Source organism: Macaca nemestrina, chromosome 6, assembly GCF_043159975.1.
Source record: "Macaca nemestrina isolate mMacNem1 chromosome 6, mMacNem.hap1, whole genome shotgun sequence".
In the NCBI taxonomy this organism is placed as follows: domain Eukaryota; kingdom Metazoa; phylum Chordata; class Mammalia; order Primates; family Cercopithecidae; genus Macaca; species Macaca nemestrina.
In genome coordinates, this window is record NC_092130.1 from 49,869,655 (window position 1) to 49,884,898 (window position 15,244).

General features: G+C 37.1%; 1 pseudogene; it reads right to left on the reverse strand.

Annotated features, from left to right (window-relative positions):
• Window positions 1–8,919: 8,919 nt before the first annotated feature.
• Window positions 8,920–11,660, reverse strand: LOC112424086 (ADP-ribosylation factor-like protein 2-binding protein pseudogene; annotated as a pseudogene).
• Window positions 11,661–15,244: the final 3,584 nt, after the last annotated feature.

The window sequence follows — 15,244 nt, forward strand, 5'->3', positions numbered from 1 at the left end:
ATATAGAAAGGTCCTTGAAAATCTGAGATCAAGAAGAAATCAAGATGCCCTTAAATGTTTGTGCCCATGTAACTGTAGGTTCATGTGTCAGCCTGCTTCCAATGTAAGAATGCTGTCTGTTTGGGACATGTCTAAGTGAAAATGGACAGGTTTGAAGTGTTGCCAACCTGAAAGCAAAGAGCAATATCAAGATGTTCTGCTAAAAGTGGAAACTCCCAGAACTGAAGGAATAACCTCTATGCTCTATTCAATATAAATTTGTTTCAAACTTTAAATTCGCAATTTTGAAATTGTTTCAGAGGCTTATTAAATTCAGCCACAGCCATCTTTGAGGTCAATACTCCTCTATTTGTCACCTTTCCTATGGATTTTATTGCATTTATAATTTATTACAGAGTAAATCTCACATATTATCAGCTCTATGGGATAGAACATGTAGCATGAGAATGAGGGAGTTAGTAATATATCTTTGTATGATGCAGCTCTAACTTTCGTCTTAATCCTTTAACAGCTTTATTGAGATATAACTCACATATCATACAAGTCATTCATTTAAAATGTACAGTTCATTGGTTTTTAGCATGTTCACAGAGCTGTGCCAATTTTACCACCACCACAGCCGATTTTAATACATTTTCATAGTCCAATACAGAAATTCCACAATCATTAGTAGTCATTCTCCATTTCTCTCCTTCCCTCTTCTCCTTTCCTCTTACTCCTGGCCCCAGGTAACCACTTGCCTAGTTTTTGTTTCTATATGTTTGCCTATTGTAGGCATTTTAAAAACTCCTCCTGTGATTGTATGTCCTTTGACCAACTTCTCCCCATCTTCTGTCTCCACTAACCACCCAGACTCCTGGTAACCACCACTCTGTCCTCTTCTTTTATGAGATCAGCTTTTTAAGATTCCGCCTGAGTGAAATTATGTGGCACTTGTCTTTGTGTGCGTATGTGTGTGTGTGTGTGTGTGTGAGAGTGTGTGTGTGTTTTTTTTTTTTTCCTTTACATGGAGTTTCAGTGGTCGCTCAGCTTACTGCAACCTCTGCCTCCCGGGTTCAAGCAATTCCTCAGCCTCAGCCTCCCCAGTAGCTAGGATTACAGGCGTGTGCCACCACGCCCGGCTAATTTCTATATTTTTAGTAGAGACGGGGTTTCACCATGTTGGCCAGGCTGGTTTCAAACTCCTGACCTCAAGTGATCTGCCCGCCTCAGCATCCCAAAGTGCTGGGACTACAGGTGTGAGCACCACACCCGGCCTTTTTTTTTGAAGTAATTTTCTCACGACACTTTTTTCCATTTTCCTTTGAACTTTCTAATGTATCCTTCTAAAACGCCTTCTCAGGCCGCTGGCATGCCTCTTAAATATTAGGATTCCCAATACTGTATGCTTCTCTTTCTGTTCCCTTTTTTTAACCTTCCTTCCTGTCCCTTCCTTTCCTTCACTTCTATTATGCTACCCTTCATTATCCTTCTCTACTCTCCTTTGCCCTCTAAGAGTTGGTCTCATCTATATCCATGGTTTCAATTGTGACTCTCAAGTTTATATCAGCTACTCAGATCTCTCTTCTGAGATTAAGATTTATTATATACATTTGCTACTGCTCTGCACAAACAAGCCTTATGTGCTCCTCAATATCAACACATCAAAAACCAAACTCATCATTATTCAACTACCCTTCTCCTACCAGTTCTTCTAACTTATTTGCCAATTTAGATCATGGTACAGTCTTTTCTCAAAGCCTAGAAACTGGGGCTTATCCTTCCTCTCATATCTATCCAGTCAATAATTCCAATCAATTCCAAATTTTCTAAGCTATATGTGCCCCTCCATCTCCCTTGGTGCAGAGCATCATGTTTGCTCACCTTGATTACTGCAACAAGCAATAATTTTTCCTCCTGTGGATGAATAGCCTTATCCATTCTTCAAATAAATTCTATACACTTCAGCCAATTGGCTTCCTAAACTATGAATCTTATCATGTCATCCTCAAGCTAGAAATTCTTCAAGGCCAATGTCCAAATTTCTTGGTATGAATTAGACAGACTTTTATGATCTATCACCTACTTACCTCTCCAGTCTCATCCCTGAAAATGTATCACCACTCACCCTCACCCTCACCCTCCCTAACCCTTATCTGATTCAGCCAGAGTGAGCTGTTGAACAGACATTTGGTTGTACCATCTGTGTTCCAGGAGTACCCTCCCTGCCTGGTTAACACTTTTCATCCCCCCAGATTCAGTTCAGGCATCACATTCTTAAGAAAGTGTGTTAGTTGCTGCTACTGTGTAATCAAATAACTGTGTAAACCTCCTACATAAGCATTTACTCAAAAATTATAATTTTTGTTTCTTCATTTATCTCTTTCAATAAACTGCAAACTTCCTTGCCTACTAGGGGCCATGTGTTATTTATCTTCCTGCTTTCAGCTTTTAGCACTGGAGATGGTACATAGTAGGTACTTGGCAAATGTTAAGTCAATATCTACAATGAGAGCTATAAGAGCAAAGACTCAACATGGCTTTCTAAACCTGGTTATTATAAATTTGAAGCATGTCTATGCAATAGTAAGGAACAAGGGGATAATTCTTTATCTTGCTTCTCTTTTCATGTTTGCAAGAATCGAGACAATATTCTACATTGTCTGTATGGTTGAGTTTCTTTTTTTCTCGCTCTCTTTCTTGAATTTTTTCAAAAATATGCTTTCTATTATATTTCAGTCTCACACATCTATTAGTTTATGACTTTTAGAGACTTCTCAGATAAGAATGATGGTAGAATAAAAATAAAATCCTGGTTTCTTAAGTCAAACTGACATGGGTTTGAATCCAAGTTCTGCAACTTGTTAGTCCACAATCCTGCATGCATAGTGTGTTTTCTTTTATTTAAATTGATAAAATAGTCATAACGCAATTTTTCTTATAGGGTTACTATAAATATTGATAAATTATTATAACTATTGTAGCATCGACAGCAGTTCAGTGTCCCAGGAACACCAGCAGCTGTAATTCTATCACAAAATGGAATTCTGTTTTTAAATAGAATATGTGAGGGAGAATAACAAATGTGAAACTCCTAGAGTGCAGGTAAAATCATATTTTTACATTTGCATGTTTATTATAGCACCAAGCTGTAGGTATATCATATAAATAATCTGGAGTCTTCATTTTGATTTTTTTCATATCTATATATTTTTGAATTCAGCATGTTTATTGAAGCTTATGTCAAATGTTTTACTAAGTGTTATGGGAAGATGCAAAATAATTAAGACATTGCCCTATCATGAAAGAGCTTAAAAATCATTCCATAAGCTAGAAAAACTAAAAGTAAAATCACTTGAAAATAAAAAGTCATGTTTACTGACTATATTATTAAAACCAATTAGTAAATACTAGTAACTTTGAATATATAGCCAGAGTATCACTTTATATGAAATAGTAACCCGTATTTCTGATAACTAAACATCAACCTAAACATGGAAGTATATATTACATTTACTTTCTTTATGACCTCATCCGATATCTTGCTTTTCATTGGCATTTTTGTTGATTACTTCCAAATTCATATTTCCAGTCTAGACTTCTCCCCTGAACCCCAGACTCACATATCCAACTCTCTACTTAACATCTCTGCTTGGATGTCTAATACGTGACTAAAACTTAAAGTGCTCAACATTGAACACTGAATTTTCTAGCTTCAACATGGTCTTCTCCATATTAGGAAATAGAAACACCTCCATTTGACTGTTTATCAGGCCAAAATTCTTAGTGCCGTCCTTTTATTTTTCTATTACTTATTCCTAACACTGAATCCATCAGCAAATCTTGTTGGCCCTGCCCTTAGACTCTATCCAGAATTCAATCACGTTTCACCACCTTGACTCTTAGTCTAAACCAAGGCATTATAGCTATAATATGGCTTACCAAAAATGGCCTCTTCCATGGTCTCTCAGTTCCTCTATAATCTATTTTCCATACCATAGTAGCCAGAGATACTTTTAAATCGTTAAGTCAGATGCTATGCACCCCTTTCTCAAAACAAGGTTCTATGTGATCTGAACCCACTACCTTTCTAACCCAATGCCCCCTTATGTATTGTGTTCTAGCTATACTTGACTCCCTTAATGCTTCTTGAATTCACTAAGGACTCAGGGCCATTGTGCTTGCTCTTCTTTCTGCTTGCAACTTTCTCCCTTGATATTTGCATGGCTTACTTCTTCATGTAGTTCAGTCCTTTGTTCAACTTTCACCATATCAGAGAGGCTCATCTTGTCTACCTTATATAAAGAGACACCCACCCTGGCAGTCTCTGTCCTCCTCGTTTCATAGCACTTGTCCTTACCTATCCTGTATATTGATGGAAAACGTTTTTCTGCCTCTTCTTACTAGAATATAAGCCACAAAGGGCAGTAAGTTTTCTCTCATGTTCATTGCTTTACCCACAGTGCCAAACCAGAACAATGCCTGATAGATGATAAGCATGTAATAAATACAGATTGAATAAATTATTAAATAATTCTTATTTAATTGCTATCAGTGGGAAACAAAAGCAAATAGCAAGTATGACTATTTCAGTACATTTTAACAGTATGTTAACTCTGATACCAATAAAACCATTTACCTATAATCAGTTAATCCTGTAGCTGCTGATTTCTGTATTTTTAATATCCAGTTGCTGAACTTATCCAGATCTATGGGTTTTATTTGTGACATCTCATGTTCTTGTCAATTAAAATGACATTTTTGGAAAATAATGTCTTCTATTTTAGTTTGCAGATATTCATATTGCCTTTGTACTATTCGTTTGAGTTTCTAAATAATAGCCTCTCAGCTTCAAAATTAGTCTTAAATTTACCTTCTAGTCATCTGTAAAGCATTAATCTGTCATCGTGCTTTTTAAAAGCAAAGTATTATTTTTCTTTACTTTGCTGAAGGCAGGATATGTTAAACCAGTTCATCAAATTTCCATATGCTTTTCTGAAAGTCTTCCTACATATTTGAATAGGCTACTGGGTCTTCTTATAAGGTTACCCTTTAAAAATTATTAGTTTCAAATCATGCCTTATTGGACTATGTGTGTGTGTGTGTGTGTGTGTGTGTGTGTGTGTGTGTGTGTATGTGTGTATTTTGGGTGTGTGTCAAAAAATGATGCAGAATCAAAGTAGGAATGTAGAAAGGATTGTTATAAGCTTTATTAATTTAATGTTTTAGATCTTGAGTGGTGAGATCCAGCTGATGCATTCATCCCCTACCCTATCTACCAGGAGATACATATCTTTCACACCTGAGGTTTGATGTTTACACTTATCTATAGTACTATGACATTGAGTTATGAACATTTGTTTAGATTGATGCCATTCTAGAATGCTCTAAAAGAAAGGCATCAGAGTTGGTCAGTCAGTGGTTTTATTGTCTACTCCACATGTTTCTAGCTCTGTGATAACTGGCAAGTTATTTAACATCTTTTGAGCTACAATGTAAACACCTATAAAATGGGTGTAATAATAGATATTTCATAGAGTTACTGTGAAGCTCAAATAAAAATATGTTTTCTAAGTGTCTACTTAACAAGGAAGCTAATGAATTCTTGTTGGGTGAGAAATGAAATGAATGTTAACCATCACTGGCTACCAACATGGCACCATGAGGCAGCACCTACATCTTAAGGAGAGGCCCTGACAGCCATGCTTGAGATCATAGTCCTACCAGGAGTTCCAGATGTTCTGAAATGCATAATAGTTTTGACAACATGAGTCATCTAGGAGAGTGCTGGCATAGGAGGGCTTTAGGAGGCATGTTTGAGGATTCCTTACTAATAATGTTGCTGCTTTTTCCTTCAATTTTGTGGTAATATAAAGAAATCCTCCAAATTTCCCTTTAAATAGTTCCTTGCAGTCCGAGGCTAGCCTCAATGATAAACAGACTTTTTCTTGTGAGTTACTGGGATTCCTTGCTAGCATTGACCTGTGACAGCATTCTTACTTGATTCACACTCCATGAGTATTACATTCTTAAAACCACGATTATGAAGATGGTCCACATTTCATATGACTTAGTAATTATTTGAATGTATGAACTAATTTCCAAGCTAAGGTAATATCCAAGTAAATATTTTGTAATAATTTGAGAATGCTTCAGTGCTAAGCATTTCAGTGGATGTCAATAAATTCCTGTATGAGTAGACTGCATGTCTATTTATTTGCAAATGTAGTTATGTATGAAAATATATATTGGTACACTCTCTGTATTATGCCAGGTATTACTCAAGCCCTCTCCCTTAGTCCACCATTAAACCACCAGCAAAATTATCTTTCCTAAATCTAAATCTTATTATTCCTCTCCAGCCTAAAACCTCCATCAGTTCAGGATTACCATCAGGAAAACTTTCAAATGTACTATTATGACATAACAGATGTATTTCCCTATTCTTTGCAATATAAAATTTATTATCTTTGTATTATATTATCTATGTAGATTTAGTATTTATCTATTAATACATATAAAATCTTCACCAGTACCAGTAAGTAATATGTCCCTTTCTTTATTTCTATTAGTGCAAATGTTAATTTTGCCTAGCAATTTTCTTTTCCCTCCCTCCCTCCCTCCCTCCCTCCCTCCCTCCCTCCCTCCCTTCCTTCCTCCCTTCCTTCCTTTCTTTCTTCCTTCCTTCCTTCCTTCCTTCTTTCCTTCCTTCCTTCCTTTCTCCTGAGACAGAGTTTCGCTCTTCTTGCCCAGGCTAGAGTGCAATGGCACAATCTTGGCTCACTGCAACCTCTGCCTCCCGGGTTCAAGTGATTCTCCTGCCTCAGCCTCCTGAGTACCTGGGATTACAGGCATGCACCACCACATTCAGCTAATTTTGTATTTTTATTTTTATTTTTTTTTAGTAGAGATGGGTTTTCACCATGTTGGTCATGCTGGTCTCGAACTCCCAACCTCAGGTAATCTGCCCGTCTTGGCCTCCCAAAGTGCTGGGATTACAGGTGTGAGCTACTGCGCCTCTTAATCTTTCTTAAAGACAGAGCTCATGATGTACCTCCTCAATCCTGTCTTCAGAAATAATCTCCTGTCCTCTGACGGCACCTAGTCATTTTCCTGTTAGAGTTCTTTGTATGCTGTATTACATTTTATGTTAAAGTGATGAAAGTAAAATATAGGAATGGAGGAAGGAAAAGGAGACAAGGGTAGAGTGATAGGCTGTGGTAGGGAAGAAAGAAAGGGAGGGAGGGGAAAGAAAGATAAAATGATGAAGAGAAGAAGATCCTCATATGAATCTTGGTGTCCAAAAAGATGATAGTCCTTTACTATTAATCTCAAAGTAGAGTACATGTACTTCCATGACTGCATTGATGAGCAAGGAGAATGGGAATCTACAGGATTGATTTGTTACTAATTCCTGGAATGTCAATTTTCCTTGAAGACTAAAGATATTTTATGGGTAATCATACTACTGCATATCATTCAGGAGACTGTTGGACATGAAGGAATCATTATGATATTCAAATTAGTTTTATGCTTACCCAGGTTTTTCAAGTTAAGCTCACCAATCATTTTTCAAATCTTGGCCTATATGTTTACTCTCTTTTGATAAGGATAATTGTCTTTAAATGATTGGATTGCAGACAATGGTTTATTTTAGTATTCAACACAAAACATATTCATATTTTTTTCTACTCATGGTATCAAAGTATAAATAAGCAACACATCAGTACAGAAAAATATATAGCTTGTAACTAATCCTTTAAAACCAGAATATCCAAATGCAATACAGATTTCTATTTTTACTTTAAAAAAATCAAAGTTACACATTGGGACTTGAACTACTATGTTTCTTCTTCTTATACAGATGTGACATACATGATTTCTGGTAAATAATATTCTACCAAACATTGTATTAACCAAAGCAGATAGATGACCAGTAAAGCTGTTTACTATTTCCTACTCATGTTGAGCGAGGCTAGTGAAACACCATCTTGATAGGAAAGATTTTGACAGTAAGAAGAAATCACGGAGTCCCTACCTACCCCAGCAGAAAATCTAACAAACTGGTTTATATGGAAAACATTTTCTGCAATCATGCATAAACACACTGAATATGCTGTAATAACAGAATATCTTTTGGTCTGCTTCCAGCACACAGTATACATTCATTGGTGCTCAGTAAGATATAATTGAACACCAATATAGAAAGCATTTTTGTCTTCATAGCACTAACAACTAAAAAACACACAGCATGGGATACTTTGATCTTTAAGTGGGTAATCATGGAAATTTCATGATCATATTTACTATGTTAACCTGCATATTCATCTATATTTTTCAAAAATAATGGTTCAAAAAGACTTCCAGAAACAGTCCTGATACAGTTTCACTGTTTCTGTTGATGCCTACAGCCAAGACAAGCTGTGAACATGGGAGATTCGGAAATCTCAAGGCAGGCAGCAGGCTTGAGGAACACCCTAGATAAATACTACCAAATACTCAAAAGCCCCATTGAGGCTGAAGGACTGAAACTCTGAGCTATGTAAAAAAGAGCTGTGAGTGCACAAAGAGATTCATGCAGAGCCTGCTGGGACAAGAAGGGTTCGTGATGGCAGATTATTCCACACTGTTGACATACCAACACATATACTGGCGGAAGGGTCCCCCTAGGTGGAATGCTTGACATGAGCTTGCTCTAGAGGAATCTGACTCAGAGCACCTGAAAGAGGTGTCTAGTTGGGGAGGGGAGGAATACTAGGGTCACTGAGCACTTGGGGAAGAGTACTAAGGTCATAAAATACAGAAAAGTGTTTCAGGAGAAACAGGTCTAGGAGTGTGAGATCATTTTGGTTTTGACCCATCAATAATTAACGTGAATGAAGAGTTGCAGAACGGAGTCAGTCTATTTAAGATGTATTCTTCTGTCATAATTAGCTGAGCCTATTGGCCTATTGCACCAGTGACATCCAGAATGCTCCCATTCATTGCCTGGAGGCAGGAACTTAGTGCAGCAGATCGTTCTGGGATGGAAGATGATTTGCACGACAAAGTTACCACTAAACCACCGCTTAAGTCCAGTCCCTGGTCTGCTTTCTCTGCTTTGTAGTCCAGAAATATTTCTTTAACAGCCAGAAAAATCTGTAAATGTGAGCGGCGTGTTGAATATGTCACCAGCCACTTCATCCTTATGGTGTTGTAATGTTGCTGTGAAAACCACCACGTTAAATCCAGGAATCCTCTCCAGCAGCTGTTCTACATACTTTCCTACCAAAGAAATATATTCATTAAAAATAGGCATGAGGTTGAGTTTATTTTCTTCTATGTCTGCAAACTCTTAGTAGTACTTGTCCATAAAATTTCTCTAATAACTAGAACTTGTCATCTTTGATAATATCCCCTAAATATCCAATCACAGCATCAAATTCTGCATTAGAGGTGAAGTACAGAACAAACCTCTCTTCATCTAATGAGGCCACTGTTGCTGCCCTACCCACCAGGTGGGCCAGGGGCTGTTGGGCACCTATCCTGCCCTGGCTCAGGCCTGGGCCCAGGCTCTGCTCTGTTCTCCAAAGCCTCAACCTGGCTGGCTGGTCACCAAGGCCACTGTCCACTCACAACCCACCTAGGTCAGCACTTGCGGGAGAGGCGCAACCTTGGGCTCCCCAGCTGCCACCACACATAGGTCGGTGTGCACAGCAGCCACTGCCACTGTGGGGCCAAACAGCCCATATTCATACACTTTTAAGGAATAAAATACCATAAAAAGAGGAATTAAAGGATATGATGTATCAGAGGAGAAAAAGAGCTGCTCTCAGATAATTAATTGGAGAATTGCTGATGAATTGTATTTGAATTCTATCTTGGAGGATGAGTAGAAGTAGATACACAGAGGTAAGAAGTGTTTGTCAGCTTAGGTCTTCTGAGAAGCAGACACCAACATGGGACTATGTGTACTAGACATTTATTAGGGGAGACACGAAGAATAAAGGGTGAAGGTGTAAGAATAGATAAAGCCTCAGAGCATGATGCATGTCTGTTCTTTTTGAAAGGAGAGAGGAAAGAATTAGACAGGAAGAGTTCTAGGCTATAGCATTGTTCTCAGAAAGTCTCAGGCAGGATGATGGGGATTCCATGAATCAAAGTTGCCTATTTGAGACATATTGCACAGGGCAGAAATGGGCTAGCACTCATAATTCTGCTATGCTGAGTCACTGGTTAACAGTAACCCAGGGAAAGTTTGGCCTCAGCATTCACAGGACTGGCTGCTGCAGGCTTTCAGTTAACTCTGCTCCCTATAGCAGGTTTTCTTAAAGAGTTCTGAAGGGCTCATGTCCATGGCTGCCCTATGGAGTAAAGATGATCAGGCACACAGAGAGAAACTGCAAGATGTCTATGACAAATAGCAACCTCAGATTGTGTGGAATATGACATACAGGAAAGATAGTGGTGAAGGAAATTACAAAGGTAGTCTGAGACCAAAACTTTGAACAGTCTTGACGAATCAAATGGGGAGTTTAGACTGAATAATCTTTCATAATAATGACTCATTACAAGTTTAATTTTTGAACAGAAGGGTGGTGCTGTTATATTGTCTTGTTTTTTTTTTTTTTTTTTTTTTGGAGACTGAGTCTCACTCTGTTGGCCAAGCTGGAGTGTAGGTCTTGGCTCACTGCAAGCTCCGCCTCCTGGGTTCACGCCATTCTCCTGCCTCAGCCTCTGGAGTAGCTGGAACTACAGGCGCCCATGACCACGCCTGGCTAATTTTGTTTTTGTGTTTTAAGCAGGGATGGGGTTTTACCATGTTAGCCAGGATGGTCTCGATCTCCTGACCTTGTGATCTGCCTGCATCGGCCTCCTAAAGTGCTGGGATTACAGGCGTGAGCTATCTTGCCCAGCCTAGTAGATGAATATTGAAGAAATTTAAAACATTGATTTTAGGTAGGAGGGATGCTACAGTTCTAGGTTATATTTAGAGCTGAGGGCCTGGAGAGGAAGTTTAAATTACCCACTACAAAGTGAGAGTTAAAGTTGTGAAACTGAAGGGCATTGCTTAGAGTGAGCTCAGAGAGGAGAACATGACCAAGAAAATATCCTTGGCAAACATGAGTTTAAAATTGAGAAGTCACATTATGTGTTGAGAATCTTATTTCCTATCCTATTTTAAAAAGAGTATATGAATTATTTTTTAAATGACAAAACATTTTTCCTCTCTAATATGAGGTTAAATTTTCATTTAGAATTTTTCCTAAAGTGAGACATAAGGAAAATATTTTTGCACATTTAAAATAATTAATGACAATTGTGAAAATACATTTATTTATATTTTATTCTATTTCATTCCTCCTCTTGAAGATAAATGAATCCAAATGAACAGGTAATTCAGTGCAACTTTATTACTCCATTGAAAGCATAATGGTGAATGTGGTACTTTTAATACAGTAAATCACTATCAATTAATGCCACTCAAGTGCACATCAGGTATATAAACTATATTTTAAATGTTGAGAAAATAGAAATGACTTACTATTTGGTGCCGATTTTCCTGAGCACTCACCCATGCCACACACATTCACACACAGTACATGGAGCTTCCCCCACTTCATCTTTATTCCTTTATGCTTGTTCTTCCTCTTCCTTTTACTTTTCTTATGCTTCCCTTTGCTCATTTCTCCTATTCCCATCCTGATCTTTCAGTCTCTGAGTAATTTAGACCCACATAACTATGTTTTTCTTCATCAAGAAAGCCTTAATTGAGACAAATTTTGGGGGGAAAATTCATTCAGTTTAGAAGCCTTATTCTTACCTAATAAATATATATATATATATATATATTTTTTTTTTTTTGTCAATCTTGGCTGAAATTATAAAACATGGCAGGTAAAGCAAACACTGCAAAGACATGAGACTTACAGTGAGGTCAGTAAGCTTGAGGAAAGCTGATGACGAGGGGTGACTGGCCAAACTCCAGATCAAACAGTTGGAAACTAAGGTAAATAATCTTCATCTGGTTTTGGAATGCAGTTATCACCAGCTGAAAGGAGTATTGAGGCACCATGTGAAGCTGTAGCAGCCTTGTTTGTTGCTATAGGGTTGAGCCACTTAGAAAAATCTATCTTACTTCCTAGAAAATCCAATCTAGCACTTTCACCTGCAGAGAGGAAGAGTTTGAGGAGTAGCTGAGGAGACTTTCTTGTCTGAAGAACAGGAACCTAATGCATAATTCCCTGGTTCACTTGAGAGGAGCAGTAAAAACCCATTCAATATGCAGAGACTGTTGGCCACAGCAAGAGAATGTGATTGCATTAATATTAGAAGCATTTCTATGCTTTGAGATGATTGCTGAAATTGTTTCAAAAGTCCTTATGCTTAAACCAAAATGCTCTTTTTGCTTTCTCCTCTTAGTTCAGCTCAGCTGTACAGTTAAAAATGTCAAGCTCCAAGCATTGGGCATAGAATAAATAGGACATTGTAGATCCGAGAACAGCTTCAGGTTCTTGTTGCCACACATTCATTCAACTGCCACATAATCCATATTATATGACCTTTCCATTACAGGTGAGTCACAAGTTTACTGCTGAGGTCAGGGCTGAAGGCAATCATATTCCTTAATTTTTCCTCCCTTTAGGAATTTCACTATTCTGAATGATAAAAAACTATGTATTTTTCTCCACTTGAGCATTTCTTTTGAAGATCAAGATCTATAAATCAACATGACTCAAAATGTTGTATTAACAAGCCAAACACAATAGCCTTTTGAAAATTTGATTATGCAAGGCACCTTGCTAAAGAAAAACTAGAAGTAAAATGCATTAAAGATTCCTGAGATTGTTCAGTTTGCAAATGTTTTAAAAATTACTTTAGCCAGAAAAAAACAAAATAGACTAATGAAAAATTAATATTAGTGGATTTAATTGCCCAGAGGTTCCTTCTTATGCAAGCAGAATAAATTGAAATAATTGAATGGTAAAGAAGGAAATCAATGGAAATCTTATTGAAAATCCATTTGGAAATAAAAACTTCATGGGAACATGGGAAATGAAAACAGTATGATGCTCCAAATTTACTTAATTTTAAAATTCTGTAATAATTGTAATCTGAATTCAGGCTGTTTTGCTATTCATTCAAGTTGTTCTTTTTTCTTCCACACAGATGGAAGGAAGCAGTTGGATCATCCTTGATCTTTTGTTTTCCTTCCCACTCCACCTTTAATCCATCAGCAAGTCCTGTTTTCTCTGCCTTAAAATAGATTCTGAATCTCCACTTCTCCCCACCTCCATTACTAGCGCGCTTGTGCAAACAGCGTCATCTCTAGCCTAGATGTCTGCAGTGGCCTGCCGATTGTTCTGCCCTCTCCCACTGCCTGCTATAGTTTTGTCTTTACACAGTAGCCGTATTCAAAACAAATCAAATCATAGTCCTGATTGCAACTCTTCAGTGATACACATAGAATGAAACTCCTATCTATATCATATCTCACAAGTTGCCACCCATCTGGTCCCTGCCTATCTCTATGACCTCGACATCTACCACTGTTCCCCTCCCTCACTTTTCTGCCATTGCACTGCTCTCTGAACTGCTCTGGACATGTTAAATTAGTCCCCACCTCAGAGCATTCATTTATGCTTGCTCTTCTGCTCAGACATTTATATGTGTTACTACTTATAATTTGAGTTTTTACTTCAATGTCCTTTTCCCAGAGTCCTCCCTCCTGGATTCACTATCCCTTTGTCCTGCTTTCTTTCCTTTCTAGTGCTTATCACTATCTTATACTATATTGCCTCTCTACTTCTTTTCTATCTGCCTCTCCCACTAGAATGCAAACTCCATTATAACAGGGACTTTTTTCTTAGCTGTAAAGACAGCACCTACAGTGTAAGACAAAAAGAAGAGTGTGTATTCAATACATATTAAGTCAATGAGAGAATCAGTAAAGGAGAGTAAGTAGCTTTCCTTTTTCATTTCTTTTTTAATCAGCAAAATGGCATTTATTCACTGTATGAATTTTAAAAATCATTATTTCAAAATCATGATCAGAAAAAATGGTAATGTGTCAAGTGGTATAATTTGTGATGCAAAGCACAGAAATATTAATCTTTCTTGCTGTGACCTAAAGAAAAGAGACTACAATACACAATCTAGGCATGCATATTTTTTTCTTTTCTCCTTTTCTTATGATGTCACCAGCTATTTCTGATGTGGGGTTTGGTTGTTGCTGCTGTTATAATTATTGTTCTTATTAGAAACTTTGATTAGATTGCACACATTAAAAGTTAATGCAAAGGAAGTCTTTAGAAAAACTTAAATGTCAATAAATCTTTTAGTTCTTATTGTCCTCATAAGTGGTATAAGATAGTAATGAAACACACACACTCAAGACAGACTGCCTGGTTTTGACCCCTCATTAAAATTACTTGCTAGATGATCATTTTTATAAATTCTTTATTTATAAAATGTGACTAGTGATGATAATAATCATATATTCATATATAGATGCCTCATAGGTTTCCTGTGAAGGCTAAATGAGTTAATAAATATAAAGTATTTAGAGCAATTCTTGGCACAATAGAAACATTTAGAAATGTTGATTTTGCGTTTCTTATTATATAAACTTCTCTAGATAGAAAATATAACCATGTTCCATGAGAAAAAAAAAAACTCAGTATTAATGGCTACATCACAGGATTTAGGTTTAGAAAAATTGCCTTCTGCTGCCTATGAAGGATTGTATACCCATCATTTCATTTTCCAGTTTCCACAGATCTCATTAAGGCTGCAGAAGTGGCATGCCTTCAAGATGAAGTCATACTTTCTAGGGACTGTGTAGTTCTAGGGTGAAAAGTAACAATGCTTTTGTTTTCTGGTAGATAAATTGATGCTTTGTAAAAAGCAACGCTGTGACTGAATAATCAGTTTCACCCAAATTGATTCGCTGTTTTAGTCAAACAATGTGTCAATTGGGGAAAACTGCAGCAAATTTATGTTTACAAACAAGACCACTTCCACCCAATTCTTTACTTTGGCCTACACATATAGTCTTATGATAATCAATCTAAACAGGCAGGGAGTATCTGAGAAAATAAGTGAGATTGGCATAAGAATAAAGAAGTGAAAACAATAGAGAACAAAAGATAAATGTTATATATTATTCTTATTTTTAAGTTTCAAAATAATTATTAAATGTGACACTGTTTATTATTTTAGGGATTATAAGATATTAGTTTTCTTATTTGGAAATCTTTAGGGTCCGATAATAGAAATTTTATTC